Below are 13,265 nucleotides of genomic sequence, written 5' to 3'. Positions count from 1 at the left end.
TTTATCTTTCAGCCCAATGACCTGTATCACATAACTTCAAGATTATGAAACACTTATCTTATGCTATAAAGAAATAATGTATAGCCCTAATTTCAGTTTTGTTTCTCTGCTTTGCATATAGCCAAAGCCCACAGAAGGACGATAGTCAGCCATGTACTCATCACATGCTCAATAAGCAATTTTTCATCATTAAAAGCAATTTATTATTCACATATCAGATACCAAGCTAGGTGATACAATTAGTGAGTTAAACAGTTCAGTTCTGACTGATGTTAGAATCTGAGAAAAATAAAACTCATGCAGAAAAGAGACATAAAACAACCAAATGGAGTTGCTTGGTTTTATTATTTGAAGAAATACAAATGATAATTCCTTAGCAACAAATTATTTAAGGGAAAAAAGTGGTGGTTGGGAGAGGGCTGGTTTCTAAAGAGATTACTGATGATCTATAAGGATCAGAAAGCATGAGAACTTAAAAGATTCTTTTCCAAATCTATTTTTTACAGCTCTTCAGGGCTGAAGACGTGTTAGCTAATAAAGAGGCATTGGACTTGCTGACATGGGAAGGTTTTCATGTCTGGTTCTCACTCACTGAAACATGAGTTTCAGAACTCTATATACTCCTTTCACCCAGACTTTCAAAGCAATGTTTTTTCTAAGGTTGGTTCTAACACCTCACGATGAATCCGAGCAGCATTTCCCAAAGTGTTCTCTGGGGAATTTGAGAGGGACCTCAAGAAAAGGGTTCTGGGTTCTGTGGTCAATTAGTTTTGGAAATTCTGCTTAAAAAAAAAAAAAAGACCTCCCACTGGAAGATTTACTGTGCACTTGAGCATTTAAACATCTTCTTCCCTATAAAAGCAGAAGCCATGCTTCGCCTTTTCTATGCTTTCCTGTGGGCAAAATCTACTTTCTGGCCACACTGGAAGGCTTGGCCATAGGACTTGCCTTTGCCAGTAGAATACTAGCAAATATTTTGTGAAAGTGTTAGTTGTTAAGTCGTGTCCAACTCTTTGGCACCTCATGGACTGTAGCACGCCAGGCTCCTCTGTCCATGTAATTCTCCAGGCAAGAATACTGGAGTGGGTTCAGTTCAGTTCAGTTGCTCAGTCGTGTCCAACTCTGCAACTCCATGGACTGAAGCATACCAGGCTTCCCTGTCCATCACCAACTCCTGGAGCTTGCTCAAACTCATGTCCATCGAGTCAGTGATGCCATCCAATCCTCTCATCCTCTGTCATCCACTTCTGCCTTCAATCTTTCCTAGCATCAGGGTCTTTTCCAGTGAGTCAAATCTTCTCATCAGGTGGCCAAAATATTGGAGATTAAGCTACAGCATCAGTCCTTCCAATGAATATTCAGGACAGATTTCCTTTAGGATGGACTGGTTTGATCTCCTTGCAGTCTAAGGGACTCTCAAGAGTCTTCTCCAACGCCACAGTTCAAAAGCATCAATTCTTCAGTGCTCAGCTTTTTTTTTTTTTTTAACTGAAGGATAATTGCCTTACAGAATTTTGTTGTTTTCTGTCAAACCTCAACATGATGGTCCAATTCTCACATCCATACACAACTACTGGAAAACCATAGCTTTGACTATACAGACCTTTGTAGGCAAGGTAATGTCTCTGCTTTTTGATATGCTTTCTATGTTTGTCATAGCTTTTCTTCCAAGGAACAAGCATCTTAATTTCATGGCTGCAGTCACCATCTGGTCTGGAGTGAGTAGCCATTCCCTTCTCCAGGGAATCTTCCTGACCCAGGGATCAAGCCTGGGTCTCCCACATTGCAGGCAGATTCCTTGCCATCTGAGCCACCAGGGAAGCCCCCAGTATTATGTAGACCATATCTAAGCAGAAGCTTTGGATGTGCTTGAATAATTTGGGTCAATTTCTTTGTTCCTCCCCCCTGCCATGGGAAGAATGTGTCCCAGATAAGGACAGCTGCTTCAACGTAAGTCCTAGAACAAAAAGAAAAGTGGAACTCAGCAGAGCCAAGTCAAGTCAGAGCTGACCTATAGACCTAGAAGCAAAAAAGTAACATTAGGAGATTTCTGGTCTGAAGACAAAGGAGAAAGTCTCAGAAAGGGCAAGTCTGACCCTAACGGCCAAAATATTAAACAGTGATCAGGCACTTGGTGGTTCAGGGAACTGCTACTGGAAGAGCTTTGAAAGTGAACAAGACAGAGGTGGCAGCCTTGAAGAATCATTCTTTCTAGGAAAGAATCAGAAACGTAGAAAAGGAGCCACGTGCCTTGGAGATGCAGCAATGAGGATAGGAAGAATATAAGAAGGTAACAACTAAGAAATTTTTAGAATTTCTATAGAAACAAAAAGAATTACAGCATCTCGGCTGATTCCAGTCAACCCCACTGCTATCACCACTGATATTATCCTTTATGGATACTGAACTCTATTACCAAAAATGAGATGCAGAATAGTTTCTCATGGAGAGAAAATTTGTCCACAAAATGCCTGGGAATCAAAAAAATCCAACCCACTATATGTAATACCACTGTAAAAAGAAAACAAAACTATAAAAGATATTTCAGTTAATAAAAACTCTCCCTGAAAAATCCAACCATGAAGCTGAGACACATATAACACAATACTGATTGAGTATTGACATTATACTGATTGAGACTGAGTTACTTTCAAATAAACCCACATATATTAAAAAACTAAAACTAAAAATAGACAAGAAATAGGAAGAAATAGAGTTCATTTTACTAAGGAAAGAAAGAAACAGAAAAGACAAAAGTATCTCTGTAACTACACGATGTCTAAGGGAGAATAGATAAAAATATAAATTAAACACATTATAAAACAGAACAAATGAGTAAATGGGTTCGTGATGCTGACAGTCAAGGTTCTAACTATAAAGACATATAAAAATGGAATGGGGAACACAAGGAAGAGTCTGTGGGTTTGGATTGGAATTGACAGTATCAATATCAACTCATAATATCATTAATAACTTCCTATATGTTTTAAATTCTAAAATCAGAGGACCTCCCTGGTGGTTCAGTGGCTAAGTCTCTGTGCTCCCAATGCAGGGGGCCCGGGTTTGACCCTTGGTCAGGAAACTAGATCCTGCTGCAAATAAGAGTTTGTGTTCTGCAACTAAAGATCCCACATGGCACAACGAAGACCCAGTGCAACCAAGTAAGTAAATACATAAAAATAATTTAAAAAAGAAAAATACTTAAAGTCAATTACATTCCAGTTAGCTGTTAGTACATCTGGCACCAAAGTCTTGGTATCTAAGTATCATTCACAACTAAAAGGAACCAGGGACCTCTGGAGAAATGACTGATTCCAGGACTGGGGCAGAGAAGGTAAAGATGAGTCTGGAATATTTTATTGTGCAGAAAGGAAGGAAGCTCTCACCAAAATGACAAAGATCTGTCAAAAGCATACAGGAGCCCCCTTGAAAGTGTTTCCATTAGCCAAATCTGAGGCAATTTGAGCATCAAAACAAATGGATGATAATCCACTTAATAAAATGGAATCTGTGAGTAATGGATAAAAAAGAGAGAGAAGGGAAAGAAAGGTCCTTCCATTAAATAGAAATGTGAAGGGAGTAGGGAGCACTCTGGATTTAAGCTTCCACCCCCTCCCTTTACCCAGGCAACCTTGTCTGATCACAATTTGCACACCTGCCCCAGGGAGCAGAAAGAAGCACCTCATTGACCACACTGGTCAGAAAGACAGACTTCTCCAGGGAAGTCATTACAGTCAAGAGGAGCCTTCATAAATCCGGAAAGGGGGTGAAAAAGTGAAGTAACCAAAGGTTACAGACTATGAGCTGCTGATAAGACCTGGTGACAGGAGCGTGGAGTCTCAGTCCTGCTGACAACAGAAAAGAGAAAGAGTTCTGATAAAGAAACGAAAGACTGCTCATCAACTGAGAAACCCTTGAAGCCACAGAGCAAGGTTAGAATTACATAGCATAAGCTACGTGACTTCCCCTCTTGAATTATCACAGACCTCAATCGTCCATCATGGATCTTTTTCCTACTGCTCCTGAATGCATCCTCAGAATCTTTCCCAGCACGGTTACCCACTGGCTTTTTATCCAAGGCAAAGGACATCTTTTCTATGTGTGTGAGAGCTTTACAAAGTTGGTAGCAGAAAGGGGAAGGAAAAGGAAGAGGAGCCTGAGTGCTGGGTCTCAATTCAGCACCCATGTTGGTGACAGACCTAAATCATACTGAGTATAAGTACATTTTAGAGTTTACAACCCAAACAACTACTAAAATTTTAACATTATAGCAGTTCGGTGCTTTAAAGGTCAATTCCTTTCCAGTTATAAAGAAGAATTATTTCTCTAAGCAGTCCAGAAAGTATGAACTTAACCATGGAATGTCAGAAAAAGCACACCAAACTTTTACTAAATCTACCTGTGGTGCTGGGAATGTTTATAGTCATCTAACCCAAAAGCCAATCAAAATCTCATGTTGAGCTTCTACACCTCCACTTAAGAAATCAGGAGTTTAAGACTCACACACATAGAAAACAGACTTGTGGTTGCCAAAGAGAGAGGGGCAGTGGGGAAGGAATAGATTGGGAGTTTGGGACAAGCAGATGCAAACAACAAGATCCTACTGTAGAACACAGGGAACCATATTCAATATCCTGTCATAAATCATAACAGAAAAGAATACAGAAAAGAATATGTATATGTGTATAACTGAATCACTTTGCTGTACAACAGAAATTAACATAACACTGTAAATCAACTACACAGTACTTGGATAAAATAAAATTTTAAATAGGAAATAAGCAGCTAAGACCATGGGGGCTCCAAGGGACTTAAGATTCTACCAGTTGCCCCACGCTCCCTGAAGTCATGGGAGGCTGGACTTGTTAGCTACAAGCACTAGTATCTTAGGGCAGTAGAATCAGAATAACACAAACAAATTTTAAAGTTTTCATAATAAGAAAAGACCAGACTGGGCCCCATCTCTCTCAAGCCCAGTTTTCTAGTCCTCAAAGCCCATAATGAATTGCACAGCTTCTCTACGATTATAGACCTTCCTACTGAAAGCTCGGTTCAATGAGTTAGTATGAAAATTGTCAGCAGGCCTCACACATTAGAGCAGGAGTCAGCAAGTTTTTCTGTAAAGGCCTGGATAGGCAATATTTTCGGCTTCGTAGATCATGCAGTCTCTACCTCAACTACTCACCTCTGCCCTACAAAGCAGAAGCAGCCCTAAATAAACAAATGGTTGTAACCGTGTTCTAGTAAAACTTTATTAACAACTGGCACTGCGCTAGATTTGGCCCAAGGCCATTTTGCTGAGCCCTCATGCTGTTTGCTCAGTGTTGAGTCCAGACGAATGGCTGCCACAATTCCACCCCCAGTCCTGGAATGAGACTTTTCCTTCCGTCAGACTTACTATGAAAACTTCAAAATTCTTTTTCATTATTCTGATCCTACTGCCCTAAGATACTAGAACGTGTAACTAACAAGTCCAGCCTCCCATGACTTTAGGGAGCATGGGAAAACTGGTGGCATCTTACGCCCCTTGGAGCTTCCATAGTCTTATCTGCATATTTCTTACTTACCTAGGTATTTAAAAATTCATTTTATTGAAGTACTATAGAGTTGATTTACAATGTTGTGTTGATTTCTATTGTACAGCAAAGTGATTCAAAGTGGTTCCTTTGTTTAAGCTTCAAGGGAATGTTTACGTGCTATTGGCTACACCACTGCCTCCTGAGTTCTCATTTACAAATGTTATGGGGACCACTGAACATGAGCTAACCAGCAACGTGTTGGCACAAAGAGGATCTGGAGGCTCCACTGAAAACACTCCTAGTACACAGTTAAAATGTCATCACTGGAGATGCATTTTTGCACTCAACCTTCCAACTTGAGTTTGCTGGAAAAGTTCACATTTGCCTTTTCATTCCTCACCCTGTGTTGTGACGGCTTCAGGCCTTTAGCAGGGGCAGTATTTAAATTGTCAGGAGATGTCAACAAGTCGTGAGGGACAGCCTCACACTGGCAGCAATTACTAGAGGGCAGTGATCAATGGGGGTCTTTTGTTAGCATTGCAGGATCACCATCGACTCAGGAAGTAAGTGTCCTGGCGGTTTAGGCGAAAGCTGAAATGGACAAGCAGTTTCACCCTGGCTGCACATAAGCCACAAACCTACACTTATGCCATTAATTATTCCTGCCCAAATAACTGGGAGAGGGGGAGTGTTACCCTCCACCGTCTGCAGTCTACAAGAAGAGGGGGTGGCCAGGCTCACAGAGGTTCTATTTACGGGGCCAGGAAATGCATCCTTCTTGCTTTCCGGGAAAGGGTGATAGACTTACTCTGCTGAGATTCCTTCTGTAAACAAGGCAAGACCACGTGATAGCCACTTGGTAATGAAAGACTGAAAGCTTGGTCGTGTTTTTTAACTCCAGAGATTATATTTAACTGGCATGATGACCTGACAAATTACTCTGATATGAAGAGACACCCTTTATAATCCATAATGCCCACGTTGACTTGCTTTTTTTTCTTGTCTTTTTTATTTTTTTTTTCCACTTTCTTGCTTTCTACTCACACAGTTTGTGCAATAGTATGTCAAGTTGAAAGTTGAGAGAAAGGTCCACTGTGATCATCATCCAACCCTAATTACCATAAAGAATAGACGTACTTAGAATGATGTTTTTCAGGAGCAAGCAGTCAAAAATCTCATTTCCACATTATTTTGTTTCTGGATCTTCCCATAATATTCACCTAGTTCAACGCCACCTCCTCAAGAAACTTTGCCCCATCTAAAAGCTAGAAGCAATCTCTCTTGCCTCTGAGCTTCTGTAGGAATTCTTCTGCATCTTCCCAATACGCCCTGTGCAGGCTCTCTTTATGCTTCGATGTGAACATGCCCATCCTCCCCACCTCATCTGCTTCCTCTGGAGCAGGAATCAAATCCCATCCACCCTTGCAGTCTCCGTAGCACCCACAACGGTGCCTCAAATGAAGTCAGGGCCGGACAAATATGTCATGAATGAGCAAAGTAGCTACTGCCTCTGTCTCTGGAACTCAGGGGACCAACATCAGCATGAGTATTTGGCTTCGTAAGTCATGATGTTATCGCATGGGACTTCCCTTCCGATTAAGATTCAAAGAATACAAAAGACCTCTGCTTCCTTGACAACAAGAAAATTTCAGGCAAAATCAACATCAACTGGCTTTTCTGTAGGGCTAATTGAAGAGCTATGGGAACAAGGAAGGCTTGATGAATCCAATTCCAGAGAGAAATGGTGTCACGGCAGATGGGAAAGCAGAATGTCATTTGTGAAATGATCCTGAATTACATTCTCGCTGGTGCACCATAGAGTCCTGCCTTCAGAACAACACTGGGCTCTAAAGTCACCTAGAGGATGTAGGGGAAGCAAAGTAAGTTGACTACACAGGGATCCCTCTGATCTCCTTGGCAACTGCACCAGAAACCCCTCTGCATATGGGGTAGTTTCTCACCCCCAGAAGAGCCATCTCAGAGAATTCCCGCCAAATTCCATAGGATGGAAAGCTGGTGTGCCGCCTCCAGATGAGAACAGATAGTGATGAATGAGGCCCTTTTCCAGCGAGGCTCTCACTGAGGAAGTACGCTTCTGAGTGCTGACACCATCTCCCCGGATCACTGAGTAGCACTATTCCACAGGGGCCCCAAGCAATGGAAAGAACATCCAGCCAGAGGAATGTTTCCCATTTAAAAATTGGCTTCGTGGAGAGGTAATTATGTCCTAAGGTAAATTTTAAGTATAAGAAAGGACAGCCATTTCCATACATGAAATTACGCCATTTAACTTTATAATCATATCTTTCCTCAAGCAGTTAAGTTAATTTTTAGATGAAGGGCTTAACCATCTGTTTTTACTACGTGAAATTTCTTATTCTGTAACTTTCGCAGCTATTGGTCTTCATTTCTGTGTGAAAAATCAGAGATTATCAGGAGTGTAGTTTCAACCATTCAGCCATATCTACAGGGTTTGCAGATTTATGACAGAAGGGAGACACGTCTTCCCCAAAAGAGTTTGCGGTCAATAGATTCCTTGGGCCACTCGACTGTAGCAAGTCCCCTTTGTGATGTTTTTCTTGGCACATGGGTTTGGCATAACCTGAATTGAAAGTAACTATTTCTGACTTAGTACATACAAAGAAAATGTGCCCATCTCTGGCTCAGTTTGCAAACCTGTAAAGTAGGAATAGCAACATTTACTTACGCCACAAAAAAAGCTGCTGTTTAGTGTTGAAATGTGTATTTTATAATTATGAAATGAAACTAAATGATAAAAAGATATTACTGCTGTTATAGGTAAGATGCCAAAAGAATGCAAGATGTGGGAAAACAGGCTTTATTTATGTACAAAACAGATGACTATGCCCTGTGGACTTTATTCAGAGAAAAAACATGGGGAGATTAAGCAAAATTATTTTAACTAGTAGAAGGTGGAAGAAAAACAGTGGTGACATAAAACTTTGGCTGAGTCTTCCTGCTCTGGGAGGATCATAGGAATTTCCTCAGATTGGTCAACATGACAAATCACACATCTTCATCTTCTATTTCTGACAAAATGAGCTGGACTCTAGTAAAGATTTATTCTCAATGGCTGTAGCAGGGACAGTGGTTCTTGACCTGTTTGATCCAAAGGTCCCTCTGAACATCTGATAAAAAAATTTACATCCCTTTAAAATTCACATTGTTGTTGTTGCTGTTCAGTTGCTCAGTCGTGTCCAACTCTTTGCAAATCCATCGTCTATAGCACACCAGGCTTCCCTGTCTTTCACCATCTCCCAGAGCTTGCTCAAACTCATGTCCATTGAGTTAGTGATGTCATCCAGCCATCTCGTCCTCTGTCATCCCCTTCTCCTCCTGCCTTCAATCGTTCCCAGAAGCAGGATCTTTTTTAATGGGTCAGCTCTTCACATCAGGAGGCCAAAGTAATTAGAGCTTCTGCATCCATCCTTCCAATGAATATTCAAGATTGATTTCCTTAAGGATTGACTGATCTGATCTCCTTGCAATCCAAGGGACTCTCAAGAGTCTTCTCCAACACCACAGTTCAAAAGCATCAATTCTTTGGTACTCAGCCTTCTTTATGGTCCAACTCTCACATCCATACATGACCACTGGAAAAACCATAGCTTTGACTAGATGGACCTTTGTTGGCAAAGTAATGTCTCTGCTTTTCAATATGCTGTCTAGGTTTGTCATAGCTTTTCTTCCAAGGAGCAAGCGTCTTTTAATTTCATGGCTGTAATCACCATCTGCAGTGATTTTGGAGCCCAAGAAAATAAAGTCTGTCACTGTTTCCACTGTTTCCCCGTCTATTTGCCATGAAATGATGGGACCAGATTCGATGATCTTTTGTCTTTTGAATGTTGAGTTTTAAACCAGCTTTTTCACTCTCCTCTTTCACTTTCATCAAGAGGCGTTTTAGTTCCTCTTCACTTTCTTCCATAAGGGTGGTGTCATCTGCCTATCTGAGGTTATTGATATTTCTCCCGGCAATCTTGATTTCAGCTTGTGCTCCATCCAGCCCAGCATTTTGCATGATGTACTCTGCATATAAGTTAAATAAACGGGTGACAATATACAGCCTCAATGTACTCCTTTCCCAATTTGGAACCAGTCCGTTGATCCAGGTCCAGTTCTAAAATTCACAGAGGCACATCCTAATAACCTCAGTTATTATAACAGTAGCATCTAGTATTTAGAGAATACTTCAGTGGCTGGCATGGTGTTAAGTGCATTTTGCTGTTTAATCTTCACACTAACCCAATGAGGTGGGTATCATTTCCCCCATCTTACGGGTGCCTTTAGAAGCTTGGAGAGGTTGAGTTACTTAGCCTCCCATAAAAAAATTTGCTTATGATTGTAGGGATTCCCAGACCTTACTAAAGTCCAACTGTGTGCCACCAAGCAGGACCCCAGGTTAAGAACCTGCCCCCCAGAGACAGAACAGATGCACACAAGGACTCTTCAAGATGTGACTGAGGATGTCGTAAATCAAAGCTCATTCTAAAACACCAAAAACACCACCATAGATGTGTCTACATACAAGCACACATATATGTCTATATGTATGTATGAATTATCATGTCTAGGACTGACCAATTATTATTTTGGATGCTGGTCTCTAAAGTTGATTGAAACTGATGACCTGTCTCACCTCTATCCAGCTCTGTTACCTGATAAGATACTATTATGAGGTGTTTACACCCCTCCCCCAACACACACACACACACACACACACACACACACACACACACACATCAAACAAAAACTACATTTCAGCCACCAGAAGCCCCAGCATTGACCCTGGGGAGGTGTCAGATAAAGGGCTCCCAACCAACAGACAGATTCACAGTTCCTCCACTGACATTGATAATGAATAAAATATTACCCTGGGCCTTAAAGCCTCTCTCAGACCCATTACTGATGACCCTCCCTGTCACTGGGCTCCTCTAGGAGCTGGCGTTTAATCATAGGCGTGCAATGACCTCAGGGGACTGACGCTGGTTCCAGGGAAGGGGTGGTTAACATTAAGTGCCACTGAGGAATCCGGCGAGCCATCTCCAAGGGACCTGACAGCCTGCATCTTTCAGCCAGTATCCAGCTGAGCCAGAACCTATAGCAGAGACTGGCCCTGGACCCCACATCCACATAGGCTTGCTAAACAGCCCTCCAGCCTCCCATCAGTCTTCCAAAAAGAGGGTCAGCCTGAAAGTCAGTATTACCTGCAGGCTTCCAGGACATCTGCTCAAACACAGAGCAGCTTCAGGAAGAAAGTGCTGGCCATTGGGGTGTGTTTTCCCCTCTTCCTTCCCAGCAAGAGACTTTGAAGTTTAGGTGGTAAGCCAAGAGTCCTCTCCGAACATCAGGAGTTGTCAAAAGAAGTTATCCCGTCCTCCTATTGTAGGAATCAGTAAAGAGTTGACTGCTACCCTGAAGGGTGAGTTTTCTAATTAGCATGGAACTTAATTGTGTCATAACCATGTGCTGATCCCCTACCCAAATTTCGTGGCCTGACCCCTGGCCAAGGGAAAAAAGTCAACGTTAAAAAAAAAAAAAATCTCCATTAGGAAATATCAGAGATGGATCATTGTGGAGTGTCTTTAAACTACAGTGAATGAAAAGTGCTTTGGTGCCATTTCATCCAGCATGAAAAAGAAAATATCGATCTAAAGCCAAGATACTTTTTAAAAACACTATCCGGGAGTTATTTACCACCCTCCAACTTTCCAAACAAATCAGTTGTTGATTTGTTTATTCATTACAGAACCAGACACATCTGGCCACTGAAAGCTATCATATGGTGGTGGGGTGAAAAAAGAATTCAAAAATGAAGCGAGCTGAAGATCAAAACATGCTGCAAAAAAGTTCAGGGCTCAGGCATACCTTCCAAGTCATGTTATTCTATGCTATTCATACCACTTTCCTTATTTATGTAAAACAATTTTTGTTTTCTTTTCCAGAAAGAATGCTGCCAATCGCCAGAGGCAGACATGTTTATCAAGCTGTGCATCTCGCAGTCTGACATAAAATCTGTGGCCTTTGGTACAGCTGAAAAACACTCTGTCAACACCATGGAGAGAGCAAGCCCGTGGCTCTGGCCTCGACCCAAGGAGTGCAGGGGAAATGGACAAAAACTTGACTCGCAGCCAAAAATTACAAGATGAGGGAAAGGCAAACTTGAGGCGAACAAACCTTTTCCATCGAGTCTGTTTAACATCTCGTGTAAGTATCCAAACCACAAATCGGTCAGTGCTTAGGTGAAAAGACAAGTTTTTCTCCCTTTTGGAAAGCTATTTTGCTTAAGCTTCTATGAATACATCAATTATATTAGCCCTGAAAGTGTCTGTCAGTGTGATGTTAAAAGGTCCACTATTTTACAGACTGCCCACTTCAGAAACAAAATACCCTTCAAACTCCTTGCCCTGAATTGCTTGGGCCAAAAAAGAGCTCCAGGGGAAAAAAAGTGTAAACTCAGCCAGACTCAGAGAGAGAAGACCCACTGGTTTTAAGTAAACTTGTATTAATATTTGCCAACTTAATAAAACCCCACCAGCACTTGCGTGCCTTCATGTTCTTCAACAAGTCAGGAAAAGCTCTTCTGTGACAGAAAGTGTGAGACCAAAGAGAAAGTTGTCAAAGAGCCCCCACCCCTTCAGCCCAACTGTGCTTGGAAGTTTGGGGAGCCAAGCTTAACAGAAGAAAAGACCAGCCCCAGGAAGACAGTCCTGAGCTTTCCTTCAAGGCAAGTGTTTGGATCCCCAGAGAAGGCATCTACCATAGCCAGACAGCACACCCAAAAAGCACTGTGTCAAGAGAAGCAGTTCACAGGTCTTTGCATAGAGATAGAAAAAATATATATAATGACAGCTCAAAATTGTGCGACTTCCAATGGACTGTATTATTACCTGGTGCTCATCAGTCAATTGCAATCACCCCTGGCTAAACTTCCAGAAGTGGAGCCATCTCAGAGCTGTTGTTTTCATCGTTATGTGTTCTTTCCAAGGCCCTTCTATCCCGGCCTCTTCCAGCCATATCTACCCTCGATCTCCACCACCCTCTGTTGCTTTCGTTGGCCAACCCGCCTGAAATGGGAGAGTTTGAATCCTTCATGCTATGTGCATAGCCAACATTCCACAAGATTTATGTCATGAAAGCCTGAAAAAATGACAAATGGTGGGAAAGAGGGCCAAAGGGGGATGTAAAAATAAATCCAACTATGATTTAACCAAAGGTGGCGCTGTACCTATACTCAGTGGGTCCCGTGAGATCCTAAGGGGCATGGGTTCAACAAGACAGAAAGAAAATGCTTCATGAGTATCTCCATAATGTTCTTATTTCCCATTCAAAATCTCTTTGGAAAAATTTACTTTTCACCCTTAAGTCATAATCCACTTGTGGCAAAATAGTAACCACACACCTAGATTGAGCAAGTGGATGACTAGTCATGAGGAGGGGCAATTCTTTTCTAAGATATTTACATCTATTCTCTAAAAACTAAGCAGAGGTGGTTGCCAGCTGTGACTACAGTCATGGAAGGCAAGTTCCCCACCTGAGGGGTGAGGATGACCACACTGGAGGGCAGCTTTTCCATAAAGTAGTCCATTTGCCTTGGTTACCATTTAATAAGCACACTGCAATGTTCACTTTACCAAAGGTCACCAACTTCAGTAAACTATGGCCACCATGCGATGGAATACCATCCCAACACTAAAACTTATTCTTACAAAGAGCTTTAAACATATT

The 13,265-nt window shown here is 41.7% G+C and overlaps 1 long non-coding RNA gene across 1 annotated transcript; it reads right to left on the bottom strand.

Moving 5' to 3' along the window:
• Positions 1 to 326: 326 nt before the first annotated feature.
• On the bottom strand, positions 327 to 12,588 carry LOC132345116 (uncharacterized). The gene is made up of 2 exons (XR_009494246.1): positions 12,428 to 12,588; positions 327 to 1,957 (listed from the first exon to the last, which is right to left on the bottom strand). It is a non-coding gene; the product is annotated as an uncharacterized lncRNA (long non-coding RNA).
• Positions 12,589 to 13,265: the final 677 nt, after the last annotated feature.

The sequence above is a fragment of the Bos taurus genome, chromosome 4, assembly GCF_002263795.3.
Source record: "Bos taurus isolate L1 Dominette 01449 registration number 42190680 breed Hereford chromosome 4, ARS-UCD2.0, whole genome shotgun sequence".
NCBI lineage: Eukaryota > Metazoa > Chordata > Mammalia > Artiodactyla > Bovidae > Bos > Bos taurus.
This window is presented reverse-complemented; position numbering and strand designations above follow the sequence as displayed.